Genomic DNA, 19136 nt, shown 5'->3' on the forward strand with positions numbered 1-19136 from the left:
TTTAAAGGAAGTGGCATTGGTTTTAGTTACATGCATAATGAGACCTCTTTCACTTTGACCCCAAAACTTCCTAATTTAGCTTAAACTAATATTTGCATACAAGACAGTATGTTTTATTGAAGGTGAGGGGCATTTGTGGCAATATAGCAAGAAGACCTCCCACTAAAAGAACACAGAAATTCTGCATAGAGCAGAACAGAAAACATTTTTTCCATAAATAACTGAGGTTGAATAAAAAGGGAAATCACAGTGTACTAGAAAATAAAAAGGCAAGAAAATAAAAAGGCAACACAGTGATTTTAACTGACATTGTAGAGGCTCAGGGAGGGTATCAGACTGGAAGCGGACCCTGGTGGAGCCTGTGGCTTGGGAAGGAGGCTAGAGGTTTCATAACCACAAAAGGCCTGTGGGAATGGCACACAGTCTATGTAAAGCATAGAGCTGGTAATGAGATCTCTGCTCTTTGTAAACATACATGGAACATTAACTAATATTGACCATATGCTAGGCTGGCCATCAAGCAACTCTCAATGAATTTCAAAGTATTTAAATTTTACAGAATACGTTCTCTGAATACAGCAGAATTAGGCTAGAAATTTATCACACACACACATACACACATACACACACACACAAACACACCCCACTATGGAATCCTCATATTTCTTCAGTAATAAGAAAAAAAAAAAAACTTCTAAATCATCAGTGGGTCAAAGATGAAATCACAAGAGAAATCAGACAATATTTTTAAATGAATGGTAATAAAATACTACATATCAAATCTTGCAGCTAAAATATTGCTTAGAGAGAAATGTATAGCCCCAAGTTTAGAATATTAAATATTAAAAATATTAGAAAACAAGAAAAGTGAAACATCAATTAGCTAATTATCCCTTACGAGATAGCTAGAAAATGAATAGGAAATTAAACCCAAAGACAGAAAAGAAAGGAAATAATAAGGACAGTTTTTATACAACAATGACTAATTCAGCCTGTATTAAAACAAATGTTAACAATACACAATACCATAGGATGAACCAGTTAAACAAATAAAATATAAAACAAACATGTAATAGAATTAGCAAAGCCAAAAGTCAGTTCTTTGACTGACTTTTTATTTGACTAATAAAATTGAAAAATTCCTGTCAAAACTATCAAGAAAAAAATGAGAAAAATAACACATCATCAATACCAAGAATGAAAAGAGGAGGATAGTATTATAGATTCTGCAAATATTTTAAAAATTAAAAGTGGATAACATGTTCCCTTGATATGATGTGATGACAATGGCATTTTGCCTCTCTGGTCTTCCTTTTAAAAACAAGTAACTTCAGCCCAACCATGAGAAAAACATCAGAAAATCCAAAGTAAGTAACATTCTACAAAAGACCTGACCAGTACTCTTCAAAACTGTCAAGGTCGTCAAAAACAAGGAAAGTCTAAGAAAGCAGAGATATGGCAACTAAATGTAATTTAATGCTCTGGACGAAATCTTTAAACAGAAAAAAAGGCATTAGTCTACAATACATTAACAACACTGTGTTGCATACTTAAAATTTTGTTAAGAGAGTAGCTCTGGTGTTAAATGTTCTTACTACCAGAAAACAAAAGAATGAGGGAGAAAACTTTTAGGAGTGATGGCCTTGTCTATGACCTTGTTTATGGTAAGGGTTACATAGATGTATACTTGTCTTTGAACTCTTTAGTAAGTATACATTTAATATGCAAACCTTTTATATGTCAGTCATACCTCAATTTTTAAAAATGCACTAGGGGCAGAGTGCAGTGACTCACACCCGTAATCCCAACATTTTGGAAGGCCAAAGCGGGAGGATAACTTTAGCCCAGGAGTTTGAGACCAGCCTGGGTAATATAGTGAGACCACATCTCTACAGAAAAAAATAAAAATTAACCAAGCATGATGGTTCATGCCTGTATGTCCAGCTACCCTGGAGGATGAGGTGGGAGGATTTTTTGAGCCTGGGAGGTGGAGGCTGCAGTGAGCCAACATCTTGCCACGGCCCTCTGGCCTGGGTGACAGAGCAAGACCCCATCTGAAACACACAAACACACACACACACACACACACACATGCACACAAGAAAAACTAATGAAATTTAAATATAGTATGGAGTTTAGTTAATGATAATGTGTCAATATTGGTTCATTGGGGATGACAAATGTACCATAATAACATAAATTTTTAGCATTGGGGGAAGTGAGGATGAAGTATTATGGAAAATCTCTGTACTAGCTTTTCAACTGTTTTGTCAATCTAAACTATTTTAAAATAATAGCTTTATTTAGTAAAATATTATAAGTAGGTGTTATTAACATTATATCATGAATAGAATGTCAATAAATTATAAACTTAAATAAGCTGGACAAGTTCCTAGAAAAGGATAAGTTACAGAAACTGACATACGGAGAAACAGAATATATAAATAGTCATATTATGTAACTATTTTAAATATTAAATTCATCATTTAAAACCTTCCTACTAAAACCTTTGGCCCAGAGAACTTCATTGGTGAATTGTAACAAATATTAAAGAAAGAATGCCAGTGTTGCACAAACTGTTCCAGAGAATTTAAATGGAGAGAATAATTTTTAATTTATTTTCATTCTACATAATTTGACATGAACTTTACAAAAAGGATAATTGTAGGCCCATTTCACTAATAATAGACACAATAATCTTATACGTTAACAAACTGAACCCAGAAATATAGAAAAAGGTCAATGCAATATAACACAACCAAGTTGAGTTTATTTCAAGAATGATAAGTTGGTTTAAAATTTGAAAATCATTCTGTATAACTCTTCACATTAACAGGATAAAGAAGACAAAACCGCAAACATCTTAATAAATTCAGAAAATCTCCTGTTTATATTAATAATAAAAATTGTTAACAAATAGGAATAGAGGGGAGTTTCCTTAAACTGATAGCATAATTGTATATATAAAAATTTAGACATCTATATATAAAATATTAGAATTAATAAGTTTGCAAAGTCAGTGGATACAAGATCAATATGCAATTATATTTTTGTGGGACAAGAACAAGCAGTTAGGAAACAAAAAAATTAAAGATACCATACTTAATACAGTCAAAATTCCTAAATACCTCGAAACAGACATAGTGAAAGATATAATAAATGTCCTGTGCACAGAAGTTATACAATATTATTGAAGGAAATTAAAGAAAACTTCTTGAATCCATCTGGGATCAATTTTGGCATAAGATGGGAGGTAAAGATTTAATTTAATTTTTTCCAATTAGTGAAAAAACTGTTTTAGCATAAACTGGATATTCCTTTGCTGATTTGAAATGTCACGCTTCACGTACCCTAAGATTTTGTTTATTCTTGGGGCTGTTTCTGGACTTGTTCCACTGGTTAGTCTAATATTATAAATACTCAAAACTAGTATAGCTGTTAGTATAGCTGTTAGTATAGCTAACAACTAGAATACATGTTAGAAAACAAAACTTCAAGCAATTTAGTTTAATGATCTAATTGACTTTCATTAGTGATTCATAAATTGGGCAACATTTCATCTTAAAAAAAGAAAAAGGTTCGCTGAGCATGGCAGAACAACTGGTTTTTGTATGGCTTGAACAGGAACAAGGAAACAGTGTAATACAAAAAAGTGAACAAGTTAACACCAGGTTACTTCAGATTACTTTTCTTCCAGGGATAAAGCAGAGGGGACATCCTTCTCATGCCAGCTTAGGTTGACTGAGTCCTTCCCAACTGGTTAATCTTAAACTCCTGAGGTTGTTTGTTTGTTTGTTTGTTTTGTAAAAACGGTCCTGTTTGCAGATTTTTCTTTTCTTTTTTTTTTTAAGTTTCAGTTTGACTTTATAGCACTTAACATGAGTAACTCCATTATGGTTTGTCTGTTGGGATCGACTTCAGAAGCTCAGTCTAAAGCAATGACTTCCCATAAATTTTATTTAGCATAGCTTTATAATATATTTCATTATCCAGTGAGACGATGCCATCATTACTGCATTTTTCAACTTCTTAGCTATTTCTGTTTGTTTGCTCTTCAAAATGAGCTTTATAATACTCTTGTTGTTTTGAGAATTGTTTACAAGTCTCCAACTACCAGAATTTTTTTTTTTTAATTGGAAGTGAAAAAATTCTGTCAGGAAACCTGAAGACGGGAGAAATTGAGGCTTATGTATGATGTTGAATCAGTAATATATAATACAACTTGCTATTCTTGGAAACTCAATATAAGCCGTGTTAAAACGGGAACTTAAAATTACTAAATTTTAAAGGCCAGGTGTGGTGGCTCACACCTGTAATCCCAGCACTTTAGGAGGCCGAGGCAGGCAGTTCACTTGAGGTCAGGAGTTCAAGACCAACCTGGCCAACATGGTGAAACCCCTCTACCAAAAGCACAAAAATTAGCCAGGTAGAGTGATGCATGCCTGTAATCCCAGCTACTTGGGAGGCTGAGGCAAGAGAATCGCCTGAACCCAGGAGGCGGAGTTTGCAGTGAGCAGAGATCATGCCACTGCATTCCAGCCTGAGTGACACAGTGAGATTCTGCCTAAATAAATAAACAAATAAATAAATACTAAATATTTCTTTGTAATAAGAACCTTAACTAATTCATACAGAGTTTTTATTTAGAAAGTCCTAGATTGAAATCATAGCTCCATTGCTTTCTACCTATGTGACCATGGAATATGTAAGCAATCTTTCTAAGCTTCAATTTCCTCATAGAAAATTCTTTTTATGTTTTTTTTTTCCTGAGAATTAAAAGAGACTGTATACAAAGTTCTTAGCAACTCAAATTATACTAGTTGTCGTTGTTGTTACTTTTATTCTCTACAGCATTAGTTCAACTTCTTTTATAAGAAGGTGTCAAAGGCATTGGAACTGGAAAAGGTTCGACCTGCTGGGTTACATTCCCAGGACGTTAGGCATTCTTGATCACAAGATGTTTATGGTTAAGGGAACAAGTTAATGGAAAAATACATTCTTAGTTTAAAAGCAGGTTTCACTTTAAAGATAATAGTACACACAAAAATTCTTGCTGAAATTAATAATTACACAAAAGAATAACAATACTAATAGTCTGTCACAAGATGATCACAAACCTTTATGGTAAAGTATACTATGCTTAGCCCTAATACCCTATGTAATAGGCAAGCATTAAGTCTGAGGTAGGGGCGTTCCTCCTCTTGCTTTCTGAAGACACCCTCCCAGTAGTTTCTAATGAACTATTTTAACTGTACATTACTCTGTGACTCACCCTGAATTCTTTCCTGTGCATGATCTAAGAACCCCCTTTTGGTGTCTGGGACAAGACCCCTTTCCAGTAACAAAGGCACTCAATAAATATTTGGCAAATGGATGTGAATGCCTATGTTTTGCTCAGTGACACTGGAAATAAGAAATTAAAATTCTCTTTACTCCACTTGCAGTTATACTGAAAACATTTCAGGGAATGAGCCGTGTGCTTTCTTGATAGCCTAAAGCAGGAACTTCCAATCTTTTGGCTTCCCTGGACCACACTGGAAGAAGAATTGTCTTGGGCCACAAATAAAATACACTAATGATAGCTCATGAGCTTGACAAAAATCACAAAAACAACTCTTGTAATGTTTTAAGAAAGTTTACAGGCCAGGTATGGTGGCTCATGCCTCCCAGCACTTTGGGAGGCAGAGGTGGACAGATCACTTGAGGTCAGGAGTTCAAGACCAGCCTGGCCAACATATTGAAACCCTGTCTCTACTAAAATACAAAAAGTAGCCGGGTGTGGTGGTGTGCACCCATAATCCCAGCTACTCGGGAGGCTGAGACAGGAGAATTGCTTGAACATAGGAAGCACAGGTTGCAGGGAGCCGAGATCTTGCCACTGCACTCCAGCCTGGGCTTGTGAAACTCTGTCTCAAAAAAAGAAAAGAAAGAAAGAAAGAGAGAGAGAGAGAGAGACAGAGAGAGAGAAAGAAAGAAAGAGAGAGAGAGAGAAAGAAAGAAAGAAAGAAAGAAAGAAAGAAAGAAAGAAAGAAAGAAAGAAAGAAAAAGAAAGAAAGAAAGAACAAAGAAAGAAACAAAGAAGAGAAAGAAGGAAGGAAGGAGGGAGGGAGGGGAGGAAGGAAGGAAGGAAGGAAAGGAGGGAAAGAAAAAGAAAGAAAGAAAAGAAAGAAAGAAAAAAGAAAGAAAGTAAGAAAGAAAAAGAAAGAAAGAGAAAGAAAGAAAAAGAAAGAAAGAAAGAAAGAAAGAAAGAAAGAAAGAAAGAAAGAAAGAAAGAAAGAAAGAAAGAAAGAAAGAAAGAAAGAAAGAAGGAAAGAAAGAAAGAAAGACAGGGAAAGGAAGGAAGGAAGGAAGAAAGAAAGAAAGATTACAAACTTGTGTTGAGTCACTTCAGAGCCATCCTGGGCCACATGCAGCCCATGGGCCAGGGATTGGACAGGCTTGGCCTGAAGGAAAATGTGCTGCCACTCTATTCTCCTATCCCAGAGAGTGTTTTCAGTTACCTAAATGGGGCTCAGGGCAGACAATAATCAATTCCCAGCTTAAAAAAGAGTGACAAAAATTTCCTCACGTTTTCTAAGAACAAACTTTCGTAAAAAAAAAAATAGGGGGTAAGTATTTTTTGTTGCGACTGTTTTGGAGAAAAACAATTTATCTCAAAAAATGACTAACATTTATCAGGAGAGACCTATTTATTTACGTCTAGATGCTGGTAGTGAAGACTTACTGTTAACATGAATACAGGAATTTCAGACACTGAAAAATACATGAAGAAGATCTGCAGAGGGTCAAGGAACAGAAACGTGGTAAGAAAAATGGAGTTCTGCCAGCCCTGTAGCCCACGGCTCCCCCTCACAGAGCATGTTCTTACATTGTGAGTGAGCAGAGAACATGGTGTCTTCTGATTAGGCATGAGGCGGTAACAACAACAACAACAACAAACCTCTCTGGTTCATTCGGTATTCAAGGTGGGCTGCTGTTGAACAATTTGTTTCACAACCAAAAGTTGACAGAACAAATCCAAAACATTTCTGTGTACATGTTTACATGGGCAGCGATTGGCACCGCAGTGGGTCTGAAGGTGTGCCTGAAGTCCCTTATGCTTTTTGTAACATTTTCAAATTCATTGCTGTCTTCTAGATGACAGGAAATTCAAGTCTGCCTTCCTCCTGGGAGATCTTTATTCACAGACAAGTCAAAAACCCTTGACAAAAGGCAACCAAGGGAACTTGTTGACCTTTTAGCTGTCTGCCTAACATCAGTGCAAGTATTGTTCCCTGATAAAACAAGAAATTCAATTTAAGGGGAAATTTAGAAGGCATTTGAGGCACTCTCATTTTATTTTACCTCTTGGGCTGTCTTTCAAACTGAGAACAAATGTAAATAAACAAGACCTGTACTCTCATTCCAAGGATTCAGTAACAAATATCTGGTCTCACAGCTTGATGTAAATGAGACATTGTCTGTCTCCTTATTTATCTCTCTTTTCAGCCATTTGTTAAATTTTTTCCTTACCCTTTCCTATGCACACATGTACACAAATACACACACACACACATACATATACACAAATTACTAAGAAGTTAAAGCTTCACCTCCTTGGGTAGATTATTTTTCTTTCTCCATATCATTTCTTACATCTTGAAAAGCTGTATTCTTTTACAAATTAAAAAAAGAGAACAAATCACATCCCAACAATGCACTCTGAGATATTCATTATCTCACATATTATAATGAATATTATAATATTCATTATATTTTACCCAAAGATATTCAAGTGAAGAGATTGTTAAACTTTTAATTACACAGAGGCTTATTAAGGTTATAATAATTTTTATCTTAACATATATTGACTAATCAAAATATTTTTTCTCTTGGAGTTGATGTAACATTCATTCACCAAACAATTATTTAGTGTCGATAATTGTACTGGAATTATAAAGTTGAATAAGACCAAGGTGTTGCCTTCAGAAAGGAAGAAACTGAAAGAGGACAGTTACAAGGCCAGATCCAGTTCACCAAAACACATGAACTGCATTCACACCTATAAAAGGAAACTCTCCTACATGAAGAACTCACAAGGTATTCTAACGATTAGAGTCTCATATTTCCATAATTTCTACAGAGACCTCACATTTGAATCTACCCCCACTAACCTCAGCACTTTTGAGTAATATAATAATTCAATGCACTTTTGAGGTGCCTTGGAAAGGGCTGAGTAGGAGAAAGAAGTCTTTTTTAGATCTATCAAACCTTATTTTTTAAAAGCAGATTTGAAGTGCTTACATGACATAGTACAGTAAAGCATAACAATGAGAGACTCTGAGAGCCTCTTAATGTCTCTGGAATTATCAGTTACTCAAAGGAATGTGTGGTGGGTGCCTGCATTAAAGGATTCTACCTTCCTAAGGGCAAAACTTGTTGGGGTGGAGGTGGGGAACTTATGTTATCTTCTTTCTTTCGCCTTTAGGCTCTCCATTCCATCACATCTACTGGGATAAAATCATTTATCATAGTTTCTAAGAAAAAAATCATAGAAACACACAGTGCAGCCTGGGAAACCTGGTGAAACACTGTCTCTGCTAAAAACAAACCAAAAAAATTAGCCAGGCGTGGTGGTGTGACTTTGTGGTCCCAGCTACCCAGGTGGCTAATGTGGGAAAATCACCTGAGCTCGGAAAGTCAAGGCTTCAGTGAGCTGTGATCGTGCCAATGTACTCCAGCCTGGACTACAAGAGTAAGAACATGCCTCCCACCAGCGTATCCAGCACACACACACACACACACACACACACACACACACACAAAAGAAAAAGAAAAAAGAAACACAAAGTGGTAACTGCTAAGCTAGAAAATAAAGAATGTCTTTTGGTTTGGTCCTCCCATTAAACCTAGTTTTTGGACACAAACAGGTGCCTGAGTCTGAACTCATGAACATTCATGGAGGAAGTACATCATTGTCCCATTTGGCTCCACTTCAACTCACCCACTAAGGGGATAACTCCAGTCCAATTCATTAACCCAAGGACACATAATCTGGGAATGATTGGGACAGGGAGCATGAGCCAAATGGAAAATGTGGTTCCTACAGAGTTTTGCCACTGAGTGACTCCAGAGGGCTTCCAGTGCAGCAGGGAGCCAGGCTTCAGAACCAACCTGCCTCACTACAACATAGCAAAGGAGAAACTGAGCAAAACTATCAACGTATTACTGTGCGCACCTGTCAGTCCCTGATTAAAGTATAATTCTCAAAAGCCAAGGCCAGTGCTATGGTTTGAATACTTGTTTTCTCCAAAAATTCATGTTGAAATTTAATTGCCATTGCAACAGTATTGGGAGGTGGGCACTTTAAGAGGCGCTTAGATTATGAGAATTCTACCCTCATGAATGAAGTAATGTCATTACTTCAGGAGTCCATTCAATCCCTCTTGCTCTCTATCACACTCTTTTCCCTTCTGCAGTGTGATGATTTCTGCAATGTTATGATGTAGCAAGAAGGCACTTGCCAGATACCAGCACCTTGATATTGGACATCCCAGTCTCCAGAACTGTAAACCAATAAATTTCTGTTTATTATAAATCATACAGTCTGTGGCATTCTGTTGTCATATCAGTACAAATGGACTAAGACAGCAACCCTACTCTCCTTGAAAAATTCTGGAATATCAAAGGTAACTCTCAAGGGCTCTCAGTGTTTTGATTAGAATGTCTGCATAGTGCCCCAGTCACACAACTTTCAGCTCAGGTTTTCTGTCATATAACACTTAGCTTACAGCCTGCAGCAGCAATTGTGGCACGCCTTTGTCATTGCCAAACCATGAAGCCAGACACCAGTCAAAGCTAAGCCTCAGAACTGTTCTGAGGCTTTACCAAGAGGATTGACACCAAGGGCTTTCAATTTGTTTTTACCTTGACACAGTAAGAAATACTTTATGCTATTCAGTAGGAAACACTGTAAACACACTCACACACACACACAGATAGTCATAAAACTGAGACCGAAGTTTTACCCAAAAATAATGATTATACTTACAATATGCACTGTACTCCAAATTTTTCCAGTTTATTTTATTTGAATTTTAAATTTCTGGTTTTGATCCACTAAGTTGATTTCAAGACCCAATGATTCACACTATCTGTGGTTTAAAAAATAATCTCAATCTATACACACACACACACACACACACAGACCCCCTAATTGGCTCAATACAGTTTCGAGACTGCTGAGTCCATGGAACAGAGTGAAGGGGTGTGGTACAAACAATGAAATGCCTACCACATATGAGACTTTATTCGCTCATTTAGATGTAGACAAGAATGTGACAAAGATTCTTTGTTTGGCCAAACTTTAGTCAGGCTCTGAATATTCTTCTAGGCCCATCTGTGTACTTTCTCATAAAATCCAGTTTTAGCAATCTACTAAGTCAATTTAACAAGAAACCCTCCCACTCCCACTCTCACTCTCGATATCTTATCACTCTCAATATTTGGTTGGGTTCCTCATCCTCTGCCATCCCCCATGAAATATCTGATCAGCCTGGCCTGTCTTAAACAAGGATCAGTTTAGCCAGAATCTTCCTTACCTCTGTTGTTTCCTCCTAGTAATTTTCCATCCACTGACCCTTAGCTATAAATTCCCACTTGCCCATTCTGTATTTGGAGTTGAGCCCAATCCCTCTCTCCCACTTCAAGACCTGGTTGTAGTAATCCCTGTACTTATCTTGATGATCCTGAATAAAGTCTTTCTTACCATGCTTGAACAAATATTATGGAATAATTTTTTTCTTTCACAGATACTAATAGAATTTAAGATCCTTTAATGGAATATGCCTACACATAGTGTGAAAGTATCGAACATCACTCTCTAGCTCTGCTGTCTACCCATAGATGGAAAGGCAGAAAATGAATCTGAAATGGTTAATCTCTCTATGTCTGTTTGTGCCCCATCCTTTCTTGCATAGTGTCTGTGTGTGTGTGTACATATATGTGTGTAACATAAACATGTTTTCTCTTTACAATTAGGCATACATCTGATGTCAAACCCTCCATCACACCTGATATCTTTAATTATCCACCCTGTTGAAAGTGTCCATTGCATTAGACTTTAGCTACCAGGCCCAACATGGTCTGGCACCGCTTGAAGCACCTGCTTTCTCTGTGCTCTCATAGTAATTTGCATGTTCCTTTCCGACTGCCTTCCTCACAGTGGTAGCAAGGGTTGCAGCAAAAACAGGTACTTTATGTGGGTAACAAAAGGTAGGAATTATGCCTCATTCTTCTTTGTATTTCCCAAATATAACTTAGAGTCTGGGATATGACAGTTGTTCAGTATTTACTGAGTGAATGGATTATAGATGACATCAAAAGCCCTTTCTATGTTCCTTACCTTAACCAAACTAAGTATTATATCGCAGTCTCTCATTACCTTAACCAAACTAAGTATTATATCACAGTCTCTCATTACCTTAACCAAACTAAGTATTATATCACAGTCTCTCATTGGGGAAAAATCTGCCTTTAAGGTAAATACTTTTCTTTAGTTCTAATTGTTTGGATTTCTCTGGGAGTACTTCCTACTAGACAGTAGGACAATTAGGACTACACATATGTATTCATTTGCTTAGCAAACACGTCTGGCCGGGAGTGGTGGCTCACACCTGTAATCCCAGCACTTTGAGAGGCCGAGTTGAGCAGATCACCTGAGGTCAGGAGTTCAAGACCAGTCTGGCCAGTGTGGTGAAACCCCATCTCTACTTTTTAGTAGAGATACAAAAAATTAGCTGGGCATGGTGGCGGGCCCCTGTAATCTCAGCTACTCAGGAGGCTGAGACAGGAGAATTGCTTGAACTTGGGTGGCAGAGGTTGCAGTGAGCTCAAATCGTGCCATTGCACTCCAGCCTGGACAACAAGAATGAAACTCCATCTCAAAAAAAAAGTTAAAAAGAAAAAAAAACACATCTATGCCCCTGCTATATGCTTATCCCTGTGCTAGTGTAATACATGCTGTAAGCCCTTAATGTCTATCTGGATCAAGGAATTCGTCATGTGAAATTCATATGTGAGATTCACACCAAAGCATATTGTAAAACTCACTGCTTAATTCACCCTGCATCTTATTCAACATCAAAATCCACCAGAGCAAGGCCAGGCATGGTGGCTCACGCCTGTAATCCCAGCACTTTGGGAGGCCGAGGTGGGCAGGTCACCTGAGATCAGGAGGTCAAGACCAGCCTGGCCAACGTGGTAAAACCCCATCTCTACAAAAATACAAAAATTAGCCAGGCATGATGGTGGGTGCCTGTAATCCCAGCTACTTGGGAGGCTTAAGGGGAGAATCACTTGAACCCAGGAGGCAGACATTGCAATGATCCAAGATAGTGCCATTGCAGTCCAGTCTGGGTGACAGAGCAAGACTTTGTCTCAAAAGAAAAAAAAAAAAATCCACCACAGCAGAAGTTTTCTAATTGATCCTGCCCACAGGCAAGTCAACTTTTATTTTAACACATCAATATTACAAGGGGATTCAAGTTTAAGGACAGTTCTTCCCCTTGCCTTCTCCTGTAGTCCTTTGAATATATCTCAGCCTCAGGCAATAATAATGTCTAAAATGTTAAACAAGGATATATCATCTATAAAAGTAGTCATGTAGATAATCTCAATTAATTCTCCTAACAATTCTGTGAGGTAAAAGGGAGTCTATCAATTTAAAGCGACCTTGTCCTTCTTTTGTCTTCCTGGCCTTTAAGTCCAATCATGAATTTTGGTGAAGTATATCTTCATTTCTGTACTGTTCCAGGGCTGGTATCAGTAGATTGCTGGATTCTCAACATTGACCAGCTTCTGAGATTAGCCAGAATTTATTTCTGACAGCATTCTGTAACTTATGAATGTCAATTTAATTTCCCTTAACATTCTATGGCCCTGATCCCATTTTTGAATTGGGCCAACTGATATCGCTTATCTTTACTGTAGAGCATTAAAATATAGTACTTAGTGAATAATGTTCAGAGCAATGACACAATTCTTGTGGGGTTTTTATTCTTTTAAATATATATACTAAAGAAAAGGAATATGTACACACATTTCATTGAATAGTTATTTTTAAAGCGAGAGCAAAAGATGAAGAGAGATTTGTGTAAAAGAGCTCCCTATGAGAAAGCAAAGAGGCAGGAAGTGTGGAAGAAAGAATTGAAAACACAGACCTGTCAAATTCCACTGAGGCATCAAGGGAACCGATTAAATGTGGTGAATAGAAAGAACTCTTTCTTCCTACACATAATGACCTGGTACTGACCCCATCCTGACTGAAGTTTAACATACTTTATATCTACCAATTTTGGGAAATACTTGCATCACCTTGAACTAGGAGTCAAGGCTAGCTAAAAATAAAAAATTAAATTAAAAAAAATTCAGATACAGTGATTTCAAATGGATTAAAACAGCATTTGAGTGTGTCGTGCCCTGAACAGACTTATCACTCACTGGCAGATGACTCCCTTGTGTGATGCTGGGCTCCTGTAGTTTCTGTGTGGGGATGGCACTCTTTTACAAAGGCCATTGAAGTCATTTATAGATACACTGTCAACTTGTAATGATCGAGTTTAACCATCTGCTTCAAATTCAATTCACAGCCTTATAGCTAAAATTGAGAATTCCCCTTTCAGGTTGGAAGGGCTGGTAAGTACATGAGAAAGGGATAAAACATGCGGTCATATAACTGATTAAAAAAAAAGGGTCAAATGGCCTTTCAAAATGATCCATTTCTTTGGCCTTACTAACTGTTCAAAACTGCATTTTGTGCAGACAGTATGGAAAGAAATAAAAGTCTAGTCATTCATATTTTACTAGCTACTCTGCACATCCCTAAAAGTTGACTTCATGGGGTTTAGATTTCTGTGGTGAAGAAGCCATTTTGTCCTTCTGAAACCCATAGGAGTCTCATGCAGACAAAACCCTCTCCACACTCTTCATGTGAAGACTCAACCTGGCCCACTGCACTACCTGTCAGAAGTGGAACTTGCATGGATGTGTAAGACCCTGAGGTGGACTCACCATGAAGCTAATGAAGCTTAACTTTAGAATCTTAAAGCCCTGAACTTGATTTCTTATTTGTAATTCTGTAGTATTTTGCTTAAAGAAGACCCCCATAATTGTGAAAACTTCAGGTTCCACACAACCTGGACCCATCAAGAATAAAGTCACCAGAGCAAACGACGTAGATATTCTTATCTCTAGTAAGCCTCAGAGCCCATGACTCATGTTCCTCTTTCAGAGATATTTACGCAGAGGCTGAGAGAGAGAGAGATGGATGCTTCTTAGTTTCTGCTCTTATCTGTGATCTTATGGCCTGAAGAGTTATATGCATTGATGCTTCTCAATTGTGGCTTAATCTGGATCAAGAAATCCCCTCTGAAAGAGGCTAACTAAGGAAATAGAACCTAGACCTTTTCTTCTACAGTTAGCAGGAAAGATGTTCTCAAGTTTGCATGTAAGATCCCAAAAGATAAACTTCTTCCATTATCACTACCCTTTCATTTGCTAACATGGCAAGTAGAGGCTGAATACTTAAATACAGAATGTCGTCAGGTCGGTTGCAGTGGCTCACACCTGTAATCCTAGCACTTTGGGAAACCAAGGCAGGTGGATCACCCTGAGGTCAGGAGTTTGAGACCAGCTTGACCAACATGATGAAATCCCATCTCTACTAAAAAATACAAAATTAGTTGAGTGTGGTGGTGCATGCCTGTAATCCCAGCTACTTGGAAGGCTGAGGCAGGAGAACTGCTTGAACCAGGGAGACGGAGATTGCAGTGAGCCGAGGTCATGCCACTGCACTCCAGCCTGGGCAACAAGAGTGAAACTCCATCTAAATAAATAAATAAATAAATAAATAAATAAATAAATAAAGTCTTCAAAGGTAGCATCATTTCACTCTTATTCTTTTAATTGTGAGGTGCCAACGTGCCCTTTTCTTCTTGTTGTTTGAGTTAATTATTCATAGTAGCTTCTTAAATTTGAAAACTACATAATCAACTGCAAAATTTTTAATGTGACTGTAAGTTCCCATCTACCTTCAGATACATAAAATAGGCAAAAAGCGTTTTGATTTTCAAAGAAGAGGTGTTCTCTCTTAATTAAAAGTCTGTGAAAGCCAAGGAGACTTTCAAATTATTTTAAAGACCCCTTGTGTGAAATTTGCAATACATTTTTGAAATATGCCGCTGTCACAGCTGCCGTCTGATGAGGCTTGGGTTCCAATCTGTGCCTCTCCAGCAGTCTGTGCCACCATCGCTGCCAGGTGGCATCAGCTCCCGCGCAGCATCCTCCTCCTGTTTGCCATGAGGGAATAAAGCCGCATCTCCCTGGGAAGCTCCCACCGGTGACTCGGAAGAAATCTGTCTGTAGAAAAGAGATGGCAAGCATACTTGGAAATTTGAATTATTGCTGTAATCAGCACATTGCTTTCCCCCTTGTATTGAACCTTTGACATTGAAACAGTTTGCTTATACGTAGTTACAATATTTGTAATTTGCTTTGGGTTGAATGAAATAATGAAATATAGATAGTCATAGTTAGTTTTTTGTGGCTTTGAAGGAAGCAGAAAATATTTGTAAGTTTAATGAAAAGGAAATTAGCAAATTGATACTCAAGTAAGTCACCTTAAATTTTTGGTAATTACCAACTTATTATTTATTTTGAGAAAGTACTGTTAGAAGTGTCTATTTTAATTGTGCTGAGCCTAAAATTAAAAACAAAAAAACAAAAACAAAAAAGCCTTAGATAGAAAACATCTTTGTTGCTCCAAAGAAAAGTAGGTAATCCTTGGTTTAAGGCTAAGTATATCCATAAAGAAAAACAGAAAAGGGAAGAAAAACGCTGAGAGCATCTGTAAACTTGGGCCTGCATCTTTTGTACTCCAAGGACAATTGTAGTAATTGTGCTGATGAAAGAAAATTTATGGATATAAGTCACTTGTGCCAATATAGCTCTGGCATATAGCTGTGGGTGCAGTTGGTGACTACAAAATCAGCCATTTGCAGGAAGACTTTTTTTCACCTTCAAAAGCTCCTCAAAGGTTTTCAATCAATCCTTCACTATTAAATAGTGCATATCTTACATTTTTCTTCTTAGACCATTGGAAAGGCATTGGCAAGGTTCTTAATCAATTTATATCCCAACATTGTATGACATTAAGGAAGAAATTTTCAGTCACTTCAAAATTGATATCTTAAGCTGCCAACTTGCTTATACTATTATGGTAAGAATTTATAAAGCAAATAAAATCACTTTCTACCTATAAAAGTATGATTTGAAATCAACTTGCTGTCTAACCACAATATGTGGTCATTACAGAAATGCCAGCAAAAATAGCTCTTTGGAAGAAAGATTATGCAGCCAGGTCATAAAGTCATTTTTCTACCATTGGTTCTGCATCAACTCTCCCAAAACAGCACTATTGTACATTTCTTAAATATTTAATTGTGTAACATGAGCACTTTTTGTACATGGTGGAGAAAAAAATTAGCATAAATGCAGGATAAAGTAAAATAATTAATTACAATTTCCAAGGCTGTGTTTTCATTTTAGTTTTTAGATCTCTTACATACAAATATTCTTCAACATATACAATACACTTAACTCATATAACTAATCTTATTTTTCAGAGCAAGGAGTTGGGGAGACAAGCGAGATGCCTAAGGCACAAAACCTAAGGAGATAGATGCTTTTGGGGTTCTATCATACACTTATACTTTGCATCTGAAATGCCTCACCTGCCTCACGCTTATCCCAGCATTCCTGCTGCCAGTCCCACAGGAGTAATAGCCAATCTGCCATATTCATATTCAGATAGCTGTTACTTTGTCATATCACAAGTGTCTGGACATAGTTTCTTCCTAACTCTCCATCCACCTGAAAGATGATAATAATTGATGTCTGTCTTTGCAGATTCTAATTCTAGACTGAGAATCATAGAAATAATCTCTATTTTATATAGACAGAAAATTCATGCCATTTTACTAATACAAATTTCTTCTTAATTTTTGCATAGAAAAGATTCTGAGAGCATATTATTGTATGATCTGTTTTTCTAATGACTTGGGGTCATCTATGGCTATGTCAAAAACTGAAACTTTGACCACAGGATTAATGATAACTTTTCCCCATCACCGACGGTGATTAAAACAAATTATAACATTATGATTTTCAAAGCCCTCCACATTGGTTTTCTGGTTTTTGTTGTTGTTGTTGTTTTGCTTTTTTGAGTCAGGGTCTCACTCTGTCACCCAGGCTGGGGTGCCGTGGCATGATCATTGCTCACTGCAGCCTCAAACTCCTGGGCTCAAGTCACCCTCACCTCAGTCTCCCAAGTAGCTGACACTACAGGAGCACATCACCACACCTGTCTAATGTTTTTAAATGTTTTTCAAAGCCCTCCACATTCTTATAGGTTTTTTTTTTTATTGATTCGTATTTATGCCTTACTTTTAATGCTGAAATGTACCTTCTAAAACTTATTCCTACCACTGAATTACCTAAGGCAAATAACAATCTGGCACTTTTTGTACAGGAATATAACCTGAATAGTGATAAGTCTATGAAAAAATACAATCTTTTGCTGTAACAAGACATTAAGCAATATTGAGAGAATTGGGAAAATTTTATTAAATCTCAAAATACTGTTTTTTTGTTTTGGGGTTTTTTTTTTTTTTTTTTTTTGAGACAGAGTCTCACTCTGTCGCCCAGGCTGGAGCGCACTGGCACGATCTCTGCTCACTGCAACCTCCGCCTCCCCGGTTCAAGTGATTCTCCTGCCTCGGCCTCCTGAATAGCTGGGATTACAGGCATGCACCACCATGTCTGGCTAATTTTTGTGTTTTCAGTAGAGATGGGGTTTCACCATGCTGGCCAGGCTGGTCTCAGACTCCTGACCTCAGGTGATCTGCCTGCCTCAGCCTCCCAAAGAGCTGGGATTACAGGTGTGAGCCACCATGTCTGGTCTGTATTTTATTTTAATAATACTTACCAAATTATGGTTGGAAACTTATTGGTAATTATCAGTGAAAGGGTCGAGGAGGAACCTCTGGCAATTGCTTCCATAATAAGTCATCATTGCTTTTCAATCAAAGGTTACAAATATAAGTTATGATATCTTTGTATTGCAAATTTTTAGTAAGGAATTCTGTGGAGAAAAATGCTTAGAAATTTGTTTCTGAAGCATTTCAAAAAGACTACATTGGGACTAATGAGCTATTTTTCCATGGGGAAGAATTGAGAACTGAAGTTTAGGAGAGTGGGCCTGACAACCTGCCCAGAGATCTTGTCCATCTCTACTTTCTGGAAATCTTTGTCTGCAATTATTTGTCCTTTTCTGCAGAATCCACCTGGCTAAACTTTCCTTTCAACATACAATATTCTTCCCCGACATGGTCAGTGAATGTTGCTAAGATAACAGCACATAGCATTCATTCTGCATTGACTGTGGCTTGAGTGGGTATAAGTGTAAAGAAATTGACAGTTACAGCCAGGATTCCTGGCTAGGGAGTGGGCAAAAAGGGCCCTCTCCACAATCACAGGGTTGTCTTGATGCTCCTGACACTCCCAAGGCTGCAGAGAAGCCAGTCAAAACATCTGTATTCCTGTCTCCCAGCCCTCACCTCAGGCAGAAGCTTCTGGAAGTTCCCTAGCAGAAGCTCAGGCTCTCTGGAGACCATGGTGGAGACCTAAACTTCAGTGAAGACTATTGATCAGAGAGATGAACAAGCCTGATAGCAAATCCAGCAGAAACCTCACCACTTTTTTTTTTCCCTGATAGCAAATCCAGCAGAAACCTCACCACTTTTTTTTCCCCGTGAAGACCTTTTCAAACCTTTCTCTATTCACTGAGTAGAAAGCAATACATTAGAGCAGTAGGCTCAGAACTTGGAAGGCTCTGGCAGACAGTGTTAGGCTGAGTTATTGTTTTCTGTAAGCTTCCTGCCTGCCCACGAGTCATACATAATGGAGAAGGAGGTAAATAAGAATTAAATACCTGAAGTCTCTTTTTTCTTCTGTCCTTTGATTACACCACTATTTTATTTATGATTCCCCAAAGAGGAGGAAACTTCCCTTATGTGCCACTGCTTCTGTAAATTGTTAAA

Source organism: Macaca fascicularis, chromosome 6, assembly GCF_037993035.2.
Source record: "Macaca fascicularis isolate 582-1 chromosome 6, T2T-MFA8v1.1".
NCBI lineage: Eukaryota > Metazoa > Chordata > Mammalia > Primates > Cercopithecidae > Macaca > Macaca fascicularis.